Below are 13,417 nucleotides of genomic sequence, written 5' to 3'. Positions count from 1 at the left end.
CCACAGCCAGTGCATAACAAAACATAGTCCTACCTTGAGGTTGCTACAGCTGTCTAAGTATTACCTCAGATTGCTAGTCTCTTCTCCCAGGGGGTCTCTCCAGGGGTCTGCTGGCGGCCACGGCTCAGGCCCGCTTCTCGGGATAGATCACAGTAATCTTCCAGCAAGCCGCTGCCCCAGACTGTACCCGGGGATATCGGGAGGGCTGGAGAGATGGCTTCCAGCGAGCCGCTGCCACAGGCTATCCCCGGGGACGTCAGAGAGGCTGGAGGGATGGCTTCCAGCGAGCCGCTGCCCCAGGCTATGCCCGGGGATGTCAGAGAGGCTGGAGGGACGAGGGGATGGTTCAGGGAAGGCTCAATCCAAGAGCAGCGCCAGGAGGACAACGGGAAATGGGGAGGAGGGTGGATACGACCCGCACGGAGGGTCCCAGGCCGGCCCGAGGTCTTTGGCTGTGTGCCGAACCAGCTGTATTTACTTACAGCTCCGGCTACAGAATCGACTCCCCGCTACGCATGCAGCAACCCATTCGGCATCTCGAGCGGCTCCACCGCCCGCTTCCGCAACGCCGCCGTCAGGCCCCTCCCCCAGGTCTTGCACGTCACATTACGCCCTCCCAGCATAATATTGCTTTGACATGTTTTAATGAAAAACAGTAATGCACTTACATTTAAATGAAGATAAAATTGCGCTATAAAAACAGAGCCGGCCAGCTGCAAATGGAAAAACCCCGCATGGTGACATCAGCACGTATCCTCCTCCAGACGCATTTCATCACAGGTTGACGTTATAAACAGGGAAGGGGTGTGTGCTGAACCACCACCTTTTAAATACACACCAGACCTCGTACTGAGTCCCATAGGTGGAGTCACAAAACGCCATCTTAGGTGTGGGCAACCCATCGAATAATATAACTGATGTTTTGGAAAGCCGTGTATAACAAAAGAAATGTCAAAAAATGTGTAAGTAGCCCCAATATGATATGGCAGATGAATAGGAATGTGAAATTAATAAATACTGTGAATAAAAATAGGCCATAGAAATTAAATTTAAGTGGATATATGATAAATTAATGTATAATGTATGAAAAGGAATAACTGGGTATTCCCAATGACAAATTGGTAAAGAAATAATAATAATAATAGTGCGTAAAGCCAAATAACCACAAGTGACAGTGATAAATATAATAATATGATGGAAAGACAAATACAGCACCTCAACAAGGCTGACCAATTATGGAATGACAAAAATAAAATTGCAAATAATAATAATATGGCCCACCAAACTTATATTGGTTGGGTACCAATAACAGAAACATTTATTTTGGTTTAATAATAAAAAAAATGTAAGTAATACATGTAAAAATTATATATGTAAAAATTTGATATTTAAATACCTCCCTAAAAATATAATGATGATATGTAAATATCTCATTATCCAATCAGTGCATGCCTAGAATTGGTTATATTATTCGATGGGTTGCCCACACCTAAGATGGCGTTTTGTGACTCCACCTACGGGACTCAGAACGAGGTCTGGTGTGTATTTAAAAGGTGGTGGTTCAGCACGCACCCGTTCCCCATTGATAACGTCAACCTGTGACGAAACGCGTCTGGAGGAGGATGCGTGCTGACGTCACCACGCTGTTATACTAGGAGGACGGGTTTTTAGATTTGCAGCCAACCGGCTCTGTTTTTATAGCGCGATTTTATCTTCATTTAAATGTAAGTGCATTACTGTTTTTCATTAAAACATGTCAAAGCAATATTATGCTATGGTTGGTCTTTTCCCCTATACCCCGCTGAGATACTGAGGCCCATTGGAGTTCTACGGCATCAGGGCGATCGGAGTATACAGGCAACCTATCTGGATCTATATCTATTCGGACGTTCCTTTCATTCAAGCAAAGGCCTTGGCTGGGCTATAGCCATCTGCTTGGTTTTGTTTGCCAGCTGGTAAGCGAGTTTTTTATTAGGTGGTGGCACTTAAATGTGGATCAGGTTCACTTGGGTGTTTGTTTGGATTAGTTTGAACTGCACTTATCCATTATCCTAACAATTACAAGCCATTGTTGGTTTGCACCTTTATACAGCGCAGCTTCTCTTTTCCATTCTATTTTTGTGTATCTCGCAATAAGCTGCTGCTCTTTGGACTTTTAATTTTTTCAAAATCTTTTTTCCTTTCTAAATCAATATTGTCACATAGATCTAGTGCGTTTTTTTCCTTTTTATAAGCCTTCATCCTGGCTCTCTCCAGCAAGGGTCCTCCCCTGGATCTCCTCAGCCTGGCTCGGCTTCTTCCATTTAGGCAAGACAGCCTAAGGACCACCTCAGAAGTAGTAGGCCCCAGACAGGCTTCTGGGCCTACTTGCACAGCTTGCAGCAATACAGCCTCAGGCCTGGAGGGCCACAAGGTAAGAAATGACTAAAGCACATGACCTCTGTCCAATAAATACCCCTCCCCAGAATGCACAGCGGCAGGAACCTCCTACTGGGCTGTTTCTGGAAAAAGAGTATTCATTACAGCTCAACCTAGTTATTAATCTCACACTGTCCTGTGGTACCAGTGACACCTACTGGCAACAGTGGGAAATGCACAACACATTCAAATTTATTACAGAACCAATAAACTATGTACAATCAATCTGAGCTGGTTATAGCTCATCCAAAAACTAAATTTACCTTATAGCCCCCATTTTTGAAACAGGGGGCTACACTAATAAAAAAAAAAAATAATTTTTAATAATAAAAATGCCATAAAACTATCCCCTATTTTGTAGACACTATAACTTTTGCACAAACCAATAAATATACGCTTATTGCGATTTTTTTTTTTTTTTTTTTAACCAAAAATATGTAGAAGAATACATATCGACCTAAACTGAGGGAAAAAAAATTATATATTTTGGGGGGATATTTATTATAGCAAAAAGTAAAAAATATTGCGTTTTTTTCAAAATTGTTGCTCTTTTTTTGTTTATAACGCAAAAAATAAAATACCACCAAAAGAAAGCTCTATTTATGGGAAAAAAGGACGTCAACTTTGTTTGGATGCAACGTCGCACGACCGCGCAATTGTCAGTTAAAGCGACGCAGTGCTGAATCGCAAAAAGTGCTCTGGTCAGGAAGAGAGTAAAATCTTCCGGGGCTGAAGCGGTTAATTCAAGTGGAACCTGCAGGAGTGGGCATGGTTCGGGAGGCCTTGAACCTGGCTGCTGATTTTTGGCAGAGGCTTCAATAGACCTAGTTCTAGGGCTGGCACATTCAGTCAAAGCCATGAGAGCTTTGTGCCACTGGAGGGTGCCTGATGCTTCCACACAAGCCCTTTGTAACATTCTCCATAATAGGAGGTTGTTTTTTGGCAAAGCGCTAGACGAAGTGAGTGACAGAAGAAATGTCCAGAAGCTGGTCACAGTCTAACAAGAGGAAGCAGCCGTCTTTTTGCTCTAATCGGTCCATCTTTAGAAGGGTTCCAGAGGCCAAATCTAATAGGCCATGCTGAAATTTACCAGATCACAATGAAGGGGGCTCAAACTTCCTGTGTACATGGAATCCAATCCAGAGCAGGTTGCTAGACATTTGGAAAGTCTTTTGAAGGTGGGCCCATCTAGTGTCTTCCAGTGGGAGCCAGGATAGCCTCCTTTTTGGAGGGTTTGGGCAACAAACATCAAAGACAGTTAGCTGAGAGTACAATCACCAAATCCTTTCATTCATGACCAACAGAGCTCAAGAAGAAAGGATTACTGCAAGATTACGTATAAGAATTATAATGCAACAAGTCCATAGTGCTGGTGCCACTAAAAGAAGAAATTTGGGGGTTTCTCCCCATTCTGTCTAGTACCCAAGGCTTCAGGAGCTTTCCCTACTGTCTGAGTTTGAAAAAGTTGAATGGGTACATACACAAAAGGTTCAAGACCGAGTCCGTGCAAACAGTCATGGCGATAGTTCAGCATGAGGACCAATTAGAGTCAATCGACCTGCCGGGCCTATACTTCCATATACCAATCACTGTGTAACACTAGAGACATCTGAGATTTGCAGTGACTGGCTGTTACTTCCAGTTTAGGTGTTTGTCATTTTTAAAATTTGGCACGGCACTAAGAAACTTTTTGAACATTTTGAAGGCAGTAGTGGCAGTAATTCATTTGAGGGTAAGGCCCTGCCATTACTTGGACAATGTTTTGATTGTCGCAGGTGTAAGCCAGGAGCTGGTAAAACATCACAACCTTGTCCTAGAAATCCTTTTCCAAGTTCAGTCGACTAGTGAACAAACAGGAAAAGCAGTTAATCCCTTCTTAAGCTATGAAGGATCTTTGAGTAGTTTTTCATACCCAAATATGTCAAGAGGTTTTCCAAAACGGCAAATAAAAATCTGCGTATAAAGAGTCATGGAGACAGCATTTATGTCACCGAGGGATTGCATTGTCCCCATTGGGACATTTTACAGCAGCCATTCCAGTGCTGCCTTGGGCCAGGTGTCACATGGGGGGGCTTTTCATTTTGCCTTCCTCTGTCAATAGAATGAGCTGCCTATGGATCAGAAAGTCTTTGTGTCTGCACAAATTAGCAAGAACTGGAGTTTTGGACACCAGTGTGCCTCTTTTGTGGTGTGCCTCTCAGCCCAGGAGATGGAATAATTCTGACGTCGGATGCCAGTCTGCCTCCAGTCTGAAGAGACAAGTGTTGCATGAAAGGGTACACCCGTTGGTGGAGCTGTCGGTCTCTTGGATCGCAATACCAGTGTCCACCAGCGGGTGTCTTCCAACACCCAGGACCTGTAATAAGAGGACTCACCTGCTGGTGGCACTGTTGGATCCTTGGGCCAGTGTCCACCAGCGGGTGTATTCCAGCAGTGTGGAGCAGACAGCACCTCCTGCGCTCAGGTGTTACGTGAGGTCAATTACTGGCAGTCTCATAAATACCCGGCAAGCCCTCACATGCTTGCCTTGGTATCTTTCTCCCTGCGCCCTGACCTCGCTGTCCGTAATCCTGACCTTGAGCCTGCACCTGACCTGACCTGATCCGATCCCTATCCCGAGCCCTTCCTGGACCTGTCCCTCCTGTTACCTGATTACCTTGGATCTCTGCCCTGCATCCTATCCATCCATCCTCTCCCTGTCCTGTTGGTTTCCCGTCCTTACCCATCTGCTCATCTCCCGGTGTATGACCTTGGCCTGGCTTTTGTTTACGGTTCCGGTATCTCCCATTTATTGCATATACTATTTGTTGTTTCTGGGACTTGTGGTTGGTTGTGCACTGTTTGTATTCACTTATTTGTCATCTATTTAATAAACACCATTATCATTCACTTACATGCGTTTTTGGTTTCCTCTGTGCAGTCTACACAGTCTGGTCTACTAATTCCCTGACAGTATACCAAGGCCATCCCTGACCAGACGTGGCTGCACTGAGGACTCATCCTGGTTTGTTGGGCTTGCTGAGATGGATTTTAATTAAATTATCTATTATTCTCTGCTGGTGGAAGAGGATGGTGAATATTGCCGCCAGACTTTAAAGGATTGGACCAGTGACCAGCTGCTGGAAACGATCAGATCAGCTCATTCCCTAGTGGATCAGGGTTATATGTCATTTGAAGATGTTCAGCCTCTGATCCAGTTATGTGCAAAACCAGCCCTGTCATGTATTCCCGAAGGAAGTGACGATTTCTCTCCCCCCTTCAATTATGGCCAAGTTGAATCTCTGGTATGGTTGTTAGAGGATGATCCAGCCTTTTTCATGGAGCGTTATTCTTCTTGTTCCCAGCAGGTGTTGTCTGATTGCATCCATTCAGTGCAATCTCTGGTTAGTCAGGCTGTGTGTGAATCAATGTTTGTTCAACCTGTGCTACAGGCATGGTCAGATCTCCTGTATTTAGCCAAGCCACAACAACCCAGCCCTGCCATTAATCACCTGCCTTCCCAAGAATCTATCTCCCTGTCGCTCATGGCAACCTCAGCTACAGCCCAGTATACACAGCTTCCCACCAAGTACTATTACCCAGTCTCTACTCACTGCACCTATCCTGCTTTCAATCCACCTGCCTCTTCTCCTCCACCTGTAACAATCCCACAAAACCCTCCTCCAGCCACTATTCCCTGGTCTTCCTTTTGCCCAGTTACATCTTTTTCTTACAGCCCTGCAGTTACCAACAAAGCTGCAGTGGCTAAACCAAAGAAGAAATGAAAGTTCTTCCCAACCCACACAATCCTGCCAGTAAACCAACCTGCCTCCACACCAACCAACCTGTTCCAGCCTGCGTTCATGCCAGTTAAACCTGATGACCCACCTAAATCCGCCAACCCAGTGCCTGCTACCCAGCCTGACGTCCCAGTGCCTGCTACCCAGTCTGACGTCTCAGTGCCTGCTACCCAGTCTGACGTCCCAGTGCCTGCTACCCAGTCTGATGCCCCAGTGCATACTACCCAGTCTGATGTTTCAGTACCTGCTGACCGGTCTGATGACCTTGTGTCCTTGTTCCAGCCTGAAGTTTTGCTGCCAGTGTTCCAGTCTGATGTGCCTGCCTTCCAGTCTGATGTGCCTGCCTTCCAGTTTGATGTGCCCGCTCTCCAGTCTGATGTGCCTGCCTTCCAGCTTGATGTCTCCGCCCTTCCAGCCCGATGTGCCTGCCTTCCAGCCCGATGTGCCTGCCTTCCAGTCCGAAGTCTCGGTGCCTGCCTTCCAGTCTGATGTGCCCGCTTTGCAGTCTGATGTGCCCGCTTTCCAGTCTGATCTCCTGGTACCTGCCTTCCAGCCCCATGTCTCGGTGCCTGCCTTTCAGCCTGATGTCTCGGTGCTTGCCTTCCAGTCTGATGTGCCCGCTTTCCAGTCTGATGTGCCCTCCTTCCAGCCTGATGTCTCGTTGCCTGCCTTCCAGCCTGATGTCTCGTTGCCTGCCTTCCAGCCTGATGTCTCGTTGCCTGCCTTCCAGCCTGATGTCTTGTTGCCTGCCTTCCAGCCTGATGTCTTGTTGCCTGCCTTCCAGCCTGATGTCTTGTTGCCTGCCTTCCAGCCTGATGTCTTGATATTGGTGTCCCAGTGTGAAGTTCCGGCGTCCCAGCTTGAAGAGCCGGTGTCTCAGCCTGAAGGTTCGGTGCCCGTGTCTCAGCCTGAAGTTTCGGTGCCCGTGTCCCAGTCTGCTAAACTGGTGCCCGTTACTCAGTCTGCTAAACCGGTGCCCTTTACCCAGTCTGCTAAACCAGAGTCCGTCACTCTGCCTGTTAAGCCAGTGCCCAAGATTCGGTGCCCAAGATTTGGTGCCCAAGATTCGGCTTGCTGGACCAGTGCCCAGTGTCCAGCTCGTTGAACCGTTACCCAGCCCACTGGGCCGGGGCCCGTTACCCAGCTTGCTGAGCCAGTGCCTGTGATCCAGCCTGCCCTTATGGTGCTCGCTGTTCGGTCTAATGTCCCAATGCCTGCTGCCCAGCTCGACGACCCGGAGCCTGCTGCCCAGCTCGACGACCCAGAGCCTGCTGCAAAGCTCTGATGTGCTCGCTGTCTGCCCTGATGTGCAGGCTGTCTGCTCTGATGTGCCTGCTGTCTGCTCTGATGTGCCTGCTGTCCGGTTTGACGTATCCGCTGCCCAGTCTGAAGTACCCGATGCCCAGCCTGACGTGCCCTCATCCGTTGTTCGGTTTGATGCCATAAACTTTGGACAATTACATCTAGTTGGAGCGTCCGGAGGCTGCTCCTTTGGGGGGGGGGGTACTGTCATGAAAGGGTTCACCCATTGGTGGCGCTGTCGGTCTCTTGGATCGCAGTACCAGTGTCCACCAGCGGGTGTCTTCCAACACCCAGGACCTGTAATAAGAGGACTCACCTGCTGGTGGCACTGTTGGATCCTTGGGCCGTAGTACCAGTGTCCACCAATGGGTGTATTCTGGCAGTGTGGAGCAGACAGCACTTCCTGTGCTCAAGGTGTTACGTTAAGTCAATTACTGGCAGTCTCATAAATACCCGGCAAGCCCTAACATGCTTGCCCTGGTATCTTTCTCCCTGCTCCCTGACCTCGCTGCCCATAATCCTGACCTTGAGCCTGCATCTGTCCTGACCTAACCTGATCTGATCTGATCCGATCCCTATCCCGAGCCCTTCCTGGACCCGTCCCTCCTATTACCTGATTACCTTGGATCCCTGCCCTGCAGCCTATTCATCCATCCTCTACCTGTCCTGTTGGTTTCCCATCCTTACCCATCTGCTGATCTCCCGGTGTATGACCTCGCCCTGGCTTTTATTTACAGTTCCAGTATCTCCCATTTATTGTATATACTATTTGTTGTTTCTGGGTCTTGTGGTTGGTTGTGCACTGTTTGTATTCACGTACTTGTCACCTATTTAATAAACACCATTATCATTCACTTACATGCGTTTTTGGTTTCCTCTGTGCAGTCCACACAGTCTGGTCTACTAATTCCCTGACAATGTGCAAGGCAATTGGAGCCTAGTGGAATGCAGATGCTCTGACTGACTTAAATGTAAGGCAGTTTTTTTTTCTAGCCTTGCAAGCCTTTCAGGATCTTTCTCCAAGGGACCCGAGTAAAGTTGATGATTGGCAACAAGACAGCAGTAGCTTACATTGCCCACCAAGGGGGCACCAAGTGTCTGTCTTTTCCTGTTACTTTTTGCTGGACGAAGAGGCGCTTATAGGCAGTTAAAGGCAATTTACTTACCGGCAAAGCAGGATCCACTAATGGATCAGTTAGGCAAATTAATTGGCAACAATAAGTACCTCAATTAGTATTGGCTCTATGGTACATTCCAGCGGTAGCTCTCATAGAGAGTCCTCTGAACACACAGCTTCTGGTATTTGTAACACTGTTCAAGGGTGAATTCACAGTGCCATAGGCTTTTTCCGTTGGCGTTTGTCTGCCTCCAGTGTCCTTGATTATGAAGCTTTGGACGGAACACGTTTATGCCATACAGGTGCTTTTCACCTGCTGAAGAGGCCTTGGTTGTCATTCAGCACCACCAATCCTGTCTGTCAAACAAGATCTTTTATGCCAACAATAATGGCAGCACCCCAATCCAGTGAGACTCTTAATAGCCTGGCTATTGAATCGACTGGACTAGAGGTGCAGGGAGGCTCATCCGAGGTGGTTCAGACCTTGGCAAAGACTACAAGACCATGAACGCTACATATGAGGATATGAAGGAAGTTTGTTCTGTTTACTCAGCAAAGTTTTGGCTCCTGTGTCCCCGGCTCTAGACATTTTTACATGGCGCTTGAGGTTGGTCTGGCATACAACTCCATTGAATAAATGCTTCATGCAGGCCGTAATCCATATATGACCACCAAGGAAATTCTTGTTCCCTTCATGGGACCTAGGCTTGGTTCTGAAAGCGCTCATACAGGGACCCTTTGCTCCAATAGCTTAATTTCCATTGCGGTCCCTGTAAGAGGCCCTGACCCGCTAAGCATAAAAAAACCACATCAAAAAGTTTTAGGTCTCAATCCGAGTATACTCATTAGCACGACCATTTATCTAAGGCTATGAGCCCATAGGTATCAGCAACTAGGCATCAAGAAAAATCAACACATAGAAATGATTACCAAGTAACATTTAATGCTGCATGATTAATCGTTAACCACTTCAATACAGGGAACTTTTACCCCTCCCCCCCCCCCTTCCCAGACCAATTTTCAGCTTTCCATACTGTCGCACTTTCAATGAGAATTGCGCTACATGCTCATGCTACACTGTACCCAAATTAAATTTTTATCATTTTGTTCACACAAATAGAGCTTTATTTTGGTGGTATTCATTTACTACTTAGTTTTTTAAATTTTTTTGCGATATAAGAGAAAAAAGAGCGAACATTTTGAAAAAAAAACAATATTTTCTACTTTCTATTTTAAAAGAAATCCAATAAAATCTAATTTTGTCATAAATTTAAGCCAAAATGTATTCTGCTACATGTCTTTGGTAAAAAAAATAAGTGTATATTAATTGTGTATAAGTGTATAATAAGTGTATATTAATTGGTTTGTATGACAAAAAAGATGTACGCAGATAATCATGTACAGATGTGCATAGATGATCACGGACATATGTGTGCAGATGATCATTGGGACATATGTTTTTACTGGGACATATGTGGGGGACAGGTGTTTTTACTGTGTGGGGACATGTGTGGGGTGACACTGTTGTAGGGACACTAGGCTGGTGATCAGTGTGTAAAAAGCTGTAAAAAACAGCTCATACTCACTAATCACCAGCCAGCTGCAGAAAAACCGCTCTCCCTCTCCTCACTGACAACTTCTGACAACTTCCGTGGGAAGAGAAGAGAGCCGATCGCCTAGCAACTGGCTCTGTAATTACATCGCATGATGGCTGTGATTGGACACAGCCATTATGTGATCAGGAGGGCCAGTCACAAAGCCCTCCTGCCGATATGAGATGCGCCGTGTCCGGGTGACACGAGTGCGTCGGGATCGTGCGGCTGCGTTGGCACGTGGGCGCGTGATTCCCCTCCTTCTGAAGGATGTTCCTGAATGTTCACTTAGAAGAGGGAAGCGCCCACCTGGCCGTATAGGTGCAGTGGCCGGGTGGGAGGTGGTTAAAAAAATTGCAATCTCGATTCAACCCCCGCACGATCTTAATCCGGCATTTCCACGATTCTATGTAACAAGTGCAGAGCCGTTCTCCGCTCAGAGCTGTCAAAAAAAAAAAGAAGCCAGCAAATGTTTATCAACATTGCTCAGCGCTGAGAGATGACTTTAAGCAATGTCATTTGGTCTGTAAATGAGGTCAGTTTAACCACTTGAAGACTAAACCTTTTTCTGATACTTGTTGCTTACAAGTTAAAATCAGTATTTTTTGCTAGAAAATTACTTAGAACCATTATATATATATATATATATATATATATATATATATATATTTTTTTTTAGCAGAGACCCTAGAGAATAAAATGTCGGTCGTGGCAATATTTTATTTCACACTGTATTTGCGCAGCGGTCTTTCAAACGCAGTTTTTTGGGGAAAAAATACACTTCAATGAATTAACCACTTACTTATTGGGCACTTTTTAGCCAATTTTCAGCTTTCAGCGCTGTCGTACTTTGAATGACAATTGCACGGTCATGCTATGCTGTACCCATATGAAATTGTTATCACTACTGGGGTTTTTATTTTTTTGCTAAACAAACAAAAAAAGTTCCAAACAAAAACAAAAAAATAGTTTTCATAGTTTGTTATAAAATTTTGCAAACAGGTAATTTTTCTCCTTCATTGATGTGCGCTGATGAGGCTGCACTGATGGGCACTGATAGGCAGCAATGATGGGCACTGATAAGGCGGCACTAATAGGTGGCACTGATGAGACTGCACTGATAGGTGGCACTGATGGGCCCTGATAGGTGGCACAGATGGGCACTGCTTAGCAGTGCTGATATGTACTGGTAGGTGGCACTGGTGAGCACTGGTAGGCACTGCTTAGCAGCAGTGGGTTTACAGTGTGCGGGAACCGATGTCCTGTTTACTCCAAATGGTAATCAGCTTTATTTTTTCTCCTCACGCTATAAGCGTGAGGGAAAAAAATGCAAATTACCGTCTCTGTTTACATCACGTGATCAGCTGTCATTGACTGACAGCTGATCACCTGATAAGGGGCTGGGATTGGCCCCTTACTCCGATCTGTGATCAGCCGAGTCTCATGGACTTTTTAGCGGGACTGCGACATTGCGGCGGACAGATCGGACACCTAACTGACATTTTTTACACTTTTTTTGGGAACCAGTGACATTAACTGTGTGGGGGATTGTCTGACTGGATGAAGACAGAGATCTCCATCTTCCCTGTCAAAATGGAGATCTGAGTCGTTCACAAAGGTAGATCGCCATTCTGCCTCACTCGGGAACGATCGCGGGTGGCCGGCGGACGTCAGGGCTGTCGGACCCACTGATTGGCTCCCCCTGTGTCCAATCAGCACGTGTGCCCCCCGAGTGTCTATTGCACAAAATGATGTACAGGTACGTAGTTTCGTGCAATAGAGCCCATCTGCTGCAGTACATCGGCAAGTGGTTAAAATAGCTAGGTTGTCTTATCCCCTTATGGTCTATAAAATGTGCTATTCCGTTGACCCACCATGTAAATTGATAAATTGAGAAAATGAGCATTATTGAATGGGGGGGGAGGGGGGGGCACCGGCGAGTGGGGAGATTTTAAAGGATATAACCTACACGTCGTGTCTCACAGATGTAAATTGTGGGATAAGGAGGGCTCAATACCGCTCGACGTGGCTTTGCAGGGAGCCACATTAGGAGGTCCAGGGGGAGAGTTGGGCCAGCCTGTGCCTCCCAGTGGGACCCAATCAGGCTTGTACTTCTTAGCAAAGATTTGGTATAACTGGACCAATTGTGCCGCTCTATAGTATCATAAGAAATGGGGAACTCCCAGCTCACCTTGCCATTTGGACCTATACAAAGTGGAGCGGACCACCCCCTCTTCCAGATAAATGTATAGATCAGAGATTGCAACTTCTGGAAAAAAACGGGTAGAACTGGAATCGGAAGAGATGGAAAATAGTATAGTATTCGAGGAAGAACTGTCATCTTAAAAAAAAAATGTTACGTTTTTTTTTTTTTGCATTAATACATGTCCCCCCGGGGCAGTTCCCGGACCCCCATACCCTTTTTATGGCCAATAACTTGCATACAAGGCTTCAAAATGGGGACTTTTGATTTTTCAAATTCGGGTCCCATAGACTTTAATGGCGTTTGCGATTCAGGTCTGAACATTTGCGGCGTTCGAGGGTTCTGGCGCAAACTGAATCGGGGTGTGTTCGGCCCAACTCTAGTAGTTAAAGAGGAAGTAAACCCTGATGGGTGTTACTTCCTCTTTGTTTCCCTGCAAAGGTAAAGTATAATGGGCTACTATGCATTGCATAGTAGCCCATTATGTAACACTTACCTGCAGAAGAAGCCCGCGATGTCCCCGTCTTCCTCGCTAGTGGTGAGCGTGCATTCTTCACCCCTCTTCCTTCCGGGGCTCTGTAACTGGCCGGAGTCGCGTAAGGGCACGTGACGTCACTCCCGCGCATGCGCGTGGGAGCCGCCTTTAACGGCATGACCCGAACTAGAAACGGCACTTTGTGCCCTTTCTTAACTCCGGTGCATGCGCAGAAGAAATAGCCCTACGGCGATTAGCAAATATCTCCTAGACCGTGCAGGTCTGGGAGATATTTCAAGCAACTACAGGTAAGCCTTAATCTCGGCTTACCTGTAGGTTAAAGTGGTTGTAAAAGTTTTACAACCACTTTAAAAAGCGGTGTGTTTTGTAGATGTTCCCTGGACACCAACCAACTGTCACTTTATTAGTAACATACACCCATAACGACACTGTGTGGCTCCGCCCAGAAGGATCTGATTTGCTGGGTGACATTTCATCAAATAGACGTCGACTGGTTGTTAGCTCCGCCCT

This window comes from Aquarana catesbeiana, linkage group LG13 (genome assembly GCF_042186555.1).
Source record: "Aquarana catesbeiana isolate 2022-GZ linkage group LG13, ASM4218655v1, whole genome shotgun sequence".
Lineage (NCBI taxonomy): Eukaryota > Metazoa > Chordata > Amphibia > Anura > Ranidae > Aquarana > Aquarana catesbeiana.
Note: the sequence above shows the minus strand (reverse complement) of the source record.